Source organism: Lactuca sativa, chromosome 3, assembly GCF_002870075.4.
Source record: "Lactuca sativa cultivar Salinas chromosome 3, Lsat_Salinas_v11, whole genome shotgun sequence".
Classification (NCBI taxonomy): Eukaryota; Viridiplantae; Streptophyta; class Magnoliopsida; order Asterales; family Asteraceae; genus Lactuca; species Lactuca sativa.
The window spans coordinates 177,843,100-177,852,940 of NC_056625.2; the positions used below are offsets into that span (position 1 = coordinate 177,843,100).

The window sequence follows — 9,841 nt, forward strand, 5'->3', positions numbered from 1 at the left end:
TCAGAAGGGCCGCACTTGCAGAAAGTGTGGCAAGGGTCATGAGGGGGCCTGTCGATCGGGTGCTTGCTACAAATGTGGCAAGGAGGGGCACATCGCTAGGGATTGCCCCAAGGGATTTATGGTTTGCTTCCATTGCAACCAGACCGGCCATCGGAAGGCCGAGTGTCCAATTCGGTACATTGAAGTAGTCGGCCACATCATTCACTTCGTCCAAGTGCTTGTAGGCGTGTTCGTGATCCTTCCCATAAAAAGGAATCTCCTTTAGTTGAGCGAGAATATGGCCTTTTAGTTCGAAAGTGGCGGTCGCGGGAATTGCGAGCTGCACAAGTCCCGGGCCGGTGTCATCGCACATCCTTTTCTTCCATTCCCCCATGGGGACTTCATCAATATTAGCCATAGTGATGACTAAATCGTCTTCAAACTCGGAGTCGTGCTCGAATATGGGTTCTTCTTCTTCCTCGGTCTCGTATTCGATATCTCTGTGAATTGGGTCTTCGATTGTCAAAGAGGCACTGGATGCTCCGTATTTGCTGCTCCTCTTCTTGCTGAAAACGGGCTTGAGGTTTTTGAGTTGCGAGTTCTTTGAAGAAGTGGATTCTCCAACGGCTTTGCCCTTGCTCCTGCTTAGCGCAAATTCCGGGTGTTCAAGAGGGGGGAACAGAGGTGTATCAGATCCTCGGGTCATGAAACAACTGTGAACAAAACAGAAAACGCGTAAAAAGAACAAAAATAAAATAAAAAATTAAAACTGAAACAACGATGTACTCGCCGAGTCGGCATGAGTGCACTCCGCGAGTTCAAGGCAAAAACAGAAAAAAATTTAGTTACTCTAAAAACGGAATTTTATTAAAACTAATCCTACTTACTGACTTACCTTTTGAATAACTTTGTGTGAGATAAATCCTACACAAAGGATCGATTAAATTAGAATTTAATGTTAATTTTCAGAACCGTTCCCCGGCAACGGCGCCAAAAACTTGATGTGTGCAAATTCACTTAGTTTTAAACCTACTTTTAATTATAAAATAACACACAAAGGCAGTGAACCTATCAATTATGGTATAGTTGGATAAATAGGGTATCGAACACAGGGAACGGCAAATTAAAATTAAAAACTAATTTTATCTAAATTAATAAATAAAAATGGGGTTTCTCTAGTTTTTCAAGACTAGAAACTTGCTAACTATCACTAACAAAAACTTAACTAGATTCAATAATTAGGAAGGAACTTCTATTTAGTTCAACTCAATTGACCCTATGGTTGATTTTAAGGTAATGGTGCAATGGATTAATTCTTTCGTTGGTTACCGATTTAAATAATTAGATTCGTATTCACTACACTAATCCTTAGCAAATAAACTAACTTAAACAGTGGCCAGTTGTCTAATTTAATTAAATTCACTAGATTAATTATTTGGGTTAATTTAGACTTTCAATAGTTAACTAATTTGGTCTTTTAATTAACTTCTTGTTGATGGTCATCACACAAGCTTGCACATGAATTTACTCAATTCTCTTATTAACTCTAGTTTCATGTTCATTAATCCTAGACATATGACATAGTGATCACTTAGCATAGGAGGTTGTTAATTAATAGATGTTCATACTAATCAATTATCTTCCTATTAACAGAAAATTAATTATTACTCACACACAAGGTTCTTTAGCAAGCTAAAATAACAAAAATCACCAACTTAGAATTAATCCTACCAATCAATCAAACCATATTGTCAATTTTGTATCCCCAAACAGAAGTCTAAAGGTTTTAGCTCATAATTTAAGTAATAACAACATACAAACAAAGTCAAATTGTTTAACCATAATGATAAAACAAAAGATTAAGTAGGATGATGAAATTTTGCCTCAATTACTCTTCGGGATTGAATTCTAGCTTCTCTCGTCGTCTTCTAGGGTTTTTCTGCCTTCTGAATCGTAGTTGAACTCTTCTGAATCGTCGCAGAACTCCCCTCCATCGTTCTGAGGAGTTATCTATATATATACGAATCGACTCGTCGAGTCAGGTGGTGACTCGTCGAGTACATCTCTCCGTCCCCGTATTGTGATAGGTCTCTGGGATCCCGAGTCTTTATCTTCTTGAATCTTCGATCGGACTCGCCGAGTAGTCGACCCTACTCGCCGAGTAGGTGTCATTTTTGGTGTTTTTCTTCTTTGTTCCATTCTCGATCTCTCAACCACTTCTCCTGCTTCCTTCTGCTTCCGAGATTCATTTTTGGACTGAAAATATAATTCAAACACTTTTAAGTACCTTTTGTCCATAAAATGCAATAATTTAGCTAATAAATGAATAAAAACCTATACTTAATATGAACTAAATATGCACATATCAAAATACCCCACACTTGACTTTTTCTTGCCCCCAAGCAAACTAAATTTTAAAACATTAGAATCACACATGACAACTCCAATCCAACCCAGCCATTATGCCAAGACCGCAACGCATGCATTTGTGTCTAAAATTTTTCCTAAGGACCTCCCATATTCCAAATACTCACAATCCTCATAAACATTCGCCCACTCACCCCGAACTATGCTCATTTTATGCAACCCTCCAAATCCATCCGCAGAAAACCTTTTACCCTCAAGGTATTTTTAATTGAGCAACCCAAGCATACATAATCTAGAATTACAACTTTTCGATACCACTATGGAGCTCTTTTGAATTCTTCACTTTAATTGATAATTTGATCTTTGAACTCTTTGAATTCACCACCTTGTTGTGTGATTTTTGGTATCTTCAACTTTTTGCATTTCTTCAGAATTTTGATCTTTTGATCTTCACTTTATTTGCTCCAAAATTCTTACAAATTTTCTTGTAATTCTAATTTTTTTTTTCTTTTTTAACATGTAACTCACTCTTTTTTTCACTCAAAATCCTACATGCTTAAGCAGGGGCGCTCAACCTCAACCTTTATTGGCTAACAATAATAATCTTCCTGGATACATTTCAGGTTTAGGCTGCTAAACATATTGCATCCCTCGGCCTGAGCAAGGTCGTGTTTTTGTCCCATGATTTCACTGGAATAAGGAAGCCACAAATGCACTAGAACGTATATAGGCTCAACTAAACATTTGAGTCTTCATGCAATCATCAACACAATTCTAACATAGAATCCTAATTTTACTTTTACCAATATTTCCTAAATTAAATCCTAAGTAATATTTTTGGTATGCAAATTTTTTTTTATAAATTAGTCTAAATTAAGACTCTAAATTTTCTAATATGTAACCAACCCCCTACCCCACACTTATGTCATGCAATGCCCTCATTGCAAATTATGCATGATAAAAACATAAAAAGGAAATAAAGAGGGAATTGGAACAAACTCCCCTGGGATAGCAGTCGATAGGTTGATCACTTTCATTTTAGTTCCATCTTCAATTAACTTTAGACATGGGAATAGCTCATCCATGTCTTGGGTGTCAAAGTCTTGTGTGGGTCACTCCAAATACGCGTAAAAACAGTGTAAGATCTTCAGGAATCAATATGGGAAGAATAAATGGTCAAGTGGTACTGTTATCAGCATCAGATCAGCATTCGTCTTTGTTCAAAAATGAATGACTCGTCGAGTCATATAGGTGACTCGTCGAGTATAAGCGCGGACAACTTTGTATGTGTGAGAAAACTAGGCGACTCGTCGAGTCAGTTTAGTGCACTCGACGAGTAGACCGCTGGATGAAAAAAAATGGCTTCTGCATCTGTTCCAGCCTCTAATAAATCTTCAATATTTCTCCTCACTTCTGGACTCACACGCTCATATCCCTAACGACCGGACTCGATACTTCGACTCTAATGCTTCCCTTTCTTGACTCTCTATCACTCTTATAACCCTTTTGACTCTATAACTTTACCCCTCCTATGCAAGCATTCCTAATTCAATTCTGAAAAATAACCAAAGCAATCACACATTAAGCAAAATAGTAAAAAGTCTTAACACATTCAAACAAACCAAATAAAAACAAAAACATAAAAATTGAAAAATTGTTCAATAAAAATGCAAAGAAATTAATCCTCCTCCTCGTCATAATCCGGTGCTGTTCCACTTCCTCCCGCACCACTCCTTCTTGTACTAATCACCTCGTCCCACGATGGAATATACGGAAAATTACCACCATCGATATGCGGTATGTTGAAGTGATCGAAAAGTCGGATATGTGATTGATTGCTAAAATTCATGCCCCGCGCCATCTGATCTTGTAACCGCCTCATCTCCACATTGTACCAATCCATTGGTACTTCTTCATTATCAACCGGAATCACCGGTGGCTCTTCCTCCACATCCCGCTCCCTCCTCGATCGGACCCTCCTTCCCGGTGCTTCAAGACCAATTACCAGATCATCATGCGGAATAGCATAATGACCACCACCATAGTCTTCAATAATCCTGACCTGCCGAAAAAGAATTGGATTGAAAGGAGGTGTAGGAATCATCGTCATAAAGTTCCATGCACCACGAGTCATCAACCCAAACGAGTTGTCTAACCAAGTGATAAACATACCACCATTAATGCGAGAAGTTTTGCGATCCTTGACCGCACCCTCCGATAGATATGAAGCCAAACACCACGGAATATTACAAAAAACGCCGGGTGTGATAATGCTCCATAAGTAGAAGACATCAAGGTTAGAAACCTTGTCATCATCCTTCCTTTGGTTAATAGTGGATGAAATGAGACGATGAATAAGGCGGTGTGTAGGCGATCAAATGCTCCCCTCTTGTGCCGATTTCGAAATATAAACTTTGTTGCCAATCGTATTCCACCACCCCGTGCTCATCACTCCATCGGGAAACACCATATGGGATTGCTCCAAAAAGGCCTGAAAGATAGATGTTGAGACCAAGGGCTGGTCATAAATTCCCAATCACGAGGCAAGATCGATCACCGAACATTGATGAAATTCACCCCCAAGGAAGAAACTGAAACTTGCTGGGTGATAACAATCTACTCCCCCCGTGAAAGAAACCGTGGAGAAGAACTCTAGGCATAGCTCCACTACACTGGCTCTTGAATTCGAAAGACCCGGCTCCACCCATCACAAATCATCGTTTCTCCTTCGTGGGTAAACTCCTTTAAAAGATAAGGAGCTAACTACTCTTCATAGTGTATTCCCTGCAACCAATCCCAATCTATCCTATTGGGCACGTATATTTCTTTCTTCCTTATGTTGGCTAACTTCTTCTTCCACTTCCGCATTGTTGAAGCAGACTCAATTTGTGGGAAATTCAACCAAGGAAAGTCCCCTTGGTGTCCCCGAGAACTTTTCCCCCTGCTGAACATTCTTTTTGCAAAACAAAGATACAAAACCCAGAAACATAGATTATAATTAAAAGACGTCATGCATATGTTTCCCGCCAAGTCGTACATGGACTCGACTCGGCAAGTCCATGTACGACTCGGCGAGTCGCAAGAACTACACGAGTCAGTCGGCGGTTCGGTCTAAATTGGACCATGAAACCTCAAAATTTTTTCAAGGGTTTTGTCTAGACGCATGTTTAATAAGGTATTAGGCAAGAATAAGCATGCAAAACATCATAATTCATGAAAAATCGAAACCCTAGAAATTTAATTTTTTCTTCAAAATCGATTTTTCTATGCAATTTCCATCATAGATAGCCTTAAAATCATGCTTTTAACAGAAAAGAGGAAGAAATTCGTTACCTTTTTCGATGGAACTTGAAAAAAATTGAAGAGCAATGAAGAGGAAGATGAATGCTTGAGAGGGACTTGAGAGAGAGAGCACGGCGAGTGTGTGTAAAAACTGATTCTTTTAGTGTTAAAACCCTATTTACCAGTTGTAAAAATAATTCTTATCGTAATTTTTTTTCTGTGAATAATACCGACTCGTCGAGTAAGGGTCAGAATCGGCGAGTCGTATCGCGATGTCAATTTTTTCTGAAATCTATACGGACTCGTCGAGTCACGGTCAGACTCGGCGAGTCTCTTGCAAACAATTCAAAATTTTCAAAAAATTCTTGTCATTTATTTAGAAAAGAAGATTTATTTCACCCCACACTTAGTCCATATGCACTCTCAAGCAGACATATCCGATGAATTGGAGAATTAAAAGTCTAAAAACGAACGAAAAATTTAAAACAAAACAAGTAAAAGAAAGCAAACTCTAAATAACGGGTTGCCTCCCGCCAAGCGCTTCTTTTTAAGGAGTCGTTAGCTGGACTCCTTCCTGTCTACGTCTCGTCATCTTCCATCATCGGGAATGCACGCCTAATCTTCTGTGGTTTGTACTTCGTTTTGTAAGCGTGAATCTTCTTTTTGTAAGCCCGTTTTGCTTCCTCTCTCTTCTTTTTCACAGCATCATCCTCAGCTGCTTGGGCTTCCATTCTCCTCTTTTTCTTCTTCACCCCATTCTTTTTCACCTTCTTTTTCACTTCTTTTCCTTCAAAATGAATTACTTCGTATTTTGTGAAGGTGCGTGCTCTAGGTTTGGTGATGGATGGTTGATCAGCTTCCGCCCTCCTTTCTTTTGCCTCCCCTTCTTTTTCTGTGCTCACCCCATCTTCAATTGGACTTGCATCAAGACATGCTATATAGGCGTGTTGAACTTCCGTTTGCATTTCTCATCCTGCTGTTTGTTCTTCTAAAGAATCATGAAAAATTTCCAATTTCAGATTATACAGAGGACTAGCAACAAACAAATCTAATTCGTTCAAGTTGTCATCAAAGTCGACTGGACTCGTCGAGTCCAGTAAAGTGACTCGGCGAGTCTGATCGTATTCCATCATTTCTTGGGTATTTTCTGAGTCGGCTTCTTCCAGTAGCTTTTCTAACTCCTCCGAGTCCTTGTTAGCATCTCCATCCTCTCCAGAATGTAGCAGAAACTTGATTGGATCTTCTTTTTGCAAAAGTGCAAGTTCTTTTTGTAATATCTCATCATCCAAATGGATAAATGAGATTTCTCCTTTCTATCTTCTTCTTGCTTGGCTTCTGGTATAGCTTTAAATATTACGGACTCATCACCCACCCTTAATGTTAGTGTAGACTCACAAACATCAATTAAAGCACATGCGGTGTTTAAGAATGATCTCCCCAAAATGATTGGAATTTTGGGGTCTTCTTCCATGTCAACCACCATAAAGTCTACTGGAAAGATGAACTTATCGACTTTAATAAGGAGATCCTCACAAACGCCTAATGGATGAATTATTGTCTTGTCTGCCAAATGGATCTTCATATTTACCAGTCTTGGCTCCGGTAAGTTCAACCTCTTAAAAAAAGAGAAAGGCATCAGATTGATGCTTGCACCCGAGTCGGTCAATGCTTGGGTGACAACTTCATTACCAAATTGGCACGGAATTATAATATTCCCCGGATCGCCCTTCTTTTCGGGTAGCTCACTCAATAGTATCTTCGTGACTTCAGCCAAATCTTTCCTAGCAGCAAAAAGACCTTTTAGCAAGTTGAAGTATTTTGGTGTCTGGAGCATCGTTTCCACAAATGGCATATTAACTTGCAGGGCTTTAACATGCTTCATAAAGGTTCTATATGCTTCAACTTTTTTCGCAGGCATGGCTCTAATTGGGTATGGCAAAGGAGGATTATATGGCTTTAAAGGACTGACAGTTTTGTCATTTACGCATGGACTCGTCGAGTCCATTAGAGGGACTCGGCGAGTCAGGTCGGGTTTTGCTGGAGCTGACTCTTCTGCCCTTTCTGTCTTCCTCTTGGAGATCCTCTGTGCATGTGTGAAAATTTCTTCATTGCTGGAGGTCACTGCACTCACATTCTCTATTCTCGGATTGGTTTCGGTATTGCTTGGAAGTTGACCCGGTCTTCTTTCGTTCACTTGGTGTGCAAGCTGTCCCAGCTGTTTCTCAATGTGGAGAATGGATGCCTGCTGATTCCTTAGCATGTTTTTGGTCTCATGTATTGCAGCATCGTGATCATTGTGTCTCTTTTCGGACGCGGCTATGAATCTAGTGAACATTTCTTCCAAATCAGCTTTCTTTTCTACTGGTTCTTCTCTTTGATATAGTCCCCTCTCTTTCTGCTTGTATTTTTCCTCCTTAGCCTTCTTATACTCTTCGTATGGGAGCCATTCCTTCTTAGGTTTTCGCCAATTTTCGTCGTATCGATCGCCACTTGAATAGAAGACTTGAGCTTTCTTATTTTCATTCTCATCCAAATCACAATCCTTGGTGAGATGGGGTCCTCTACAATTTTCACATCCCACCCTCATAGCATGGATTGTTTGATCCATTTTTGTCATTCTTCTATCAAGACTATCAAGCTTAGCTATCACCACCGCTATGCTATCATTTTCCGCATTCACTACTCCCCGACTTACTTTGTTTCTTGGATTGTGGTATTCTCTAGAGTGCTTAGAGAATTCTTCTATTAGCTCCTTGATTATCGGGGGCGCCTTCTTCATGAGCGGACCTTGAGAATCTAGCAATTTCCTTGTGGTGACATTAACTCCATCATATAAAATGGAGACCTCTTGTTGGCTATTAAGGTCGTGATGTGGGCAATTTCTAAGCAAACTCTTGTACCTTTCCCATGCTTCATAAAGAGATTCTCTGGGCTGTTGCTCGAAGTTGGCAATTGCTTTCTTTAGCTTGGCTATTTTGGAGGGCGGACAAAAGTGGTCTATGAGCTCCTCTTTCATCTTGGCCCATGTGGTGACTGATCCGGGAGGTAGTGACTTTTGCCAATCCTTTGCAGCTCCTTTGAACGTGACTGGGAGCATGCGAAGAAGCTGGGTCTCACGGGGGACATTCGGTACATTGAAGTAGTCGGCCACATCATTCACTTCGTCCAAGTGCTTGTAGGCGTCTTCGTGATCCTTCCTATAAAAAGGAATCTCCTTTAGTTGAGCGAGAATATGGCCTTTTAGTTCGAAAGTGGTGGTCGCGGGAATTGTGGGCTGCACAAGTCCCGGGCCGGTGTCATCGCGCATCCTTTTCTTCCATTCCCCCATGGGGACTTCATCAATATTAGCCATAGTGATGACTAAATCGTCTTCAAACTCGGAGTCGTTCTCGACTGTCGGTTCTTCTTCTTCCTTGATCTCGTATTCGATATCTTCATGAATTGGGTCTTCGATTGTCAAAGAGGCATTGGATGCTCCGGATTTGCTGCTCCTCTTCTTGCTGAAAACGGGCTTGAGGTTTTTGAATGGCGAGTTCTTTGAAGAAGTGGATTCTCCAACGGCTTTGCCCTTGCTCCTCCTTAGCGCGCATTCCGGGTGTTCAAGAGGGGGGACCAGAGGTGTATCAGATCCTCGGGTCATGAAACAACTGTGAACAAAACAGAAAACACATAAAAAGAACAAAAATAAAATAAAAAATTAAAACTGAAACAACGACGTACTCGCCGAGTCGGCACGAGTGCACTCGGCGAGTTCAAGGCAAAAACAGAAAAAAAAAATAGTTACTCTAAAAACGGAATTTTATTAAAACTAATCCTACTTAGCGATTTACCTTTTGAATAACTTTGTGTGAGATAAATCCTACACTAAGGATCGATTAAATAAGAATTGAATGTTAATTTTTAGAACCGTTCGCCGGAAACGGCGCCAAAAACTTGATGTGTGCAAATTTACTTAGTTTTAAACCTACTTTTAATTATAAAATAACACACAAAGGCAGTGAACCTATCAATTGTGGTATAGTTGGATAAGTAGGGTATCGAACACAGGGAACGGCAAATGAAAATTAAAAACTAATTTTATCTAAATTAATAAATAAAAATGGGGTTTCTCTAGTTTTTCAAGACTAGAAACTTGCTAACTATCACTAATAAAAACTTAACTAGATTCAATAATTGGGAAGGAACTTCTGTTTAGTTCAACTCAATTGACCCT

General features: G+C 39.9%; 1 non-coding gene across 1 annotated transcript; it reads left to right on the top strand.

Annotated features, from left to right (window-relative positions):
- The first annotated feature begins 8,489 nt into the window (after window positions 1-8,489).
- Window positions 8,490-8,596, top strand: LOC128133113 (small nucleolar RNA R71). Its single transcript, XR_008231302.1, has one exon. It is a non-coding gene; the product is annotated as a small nucleolar RNA R71 (small nucleolar RNA).
- Window positions 8,597-9,841: the final 1,245 nt, after the last annotated feature.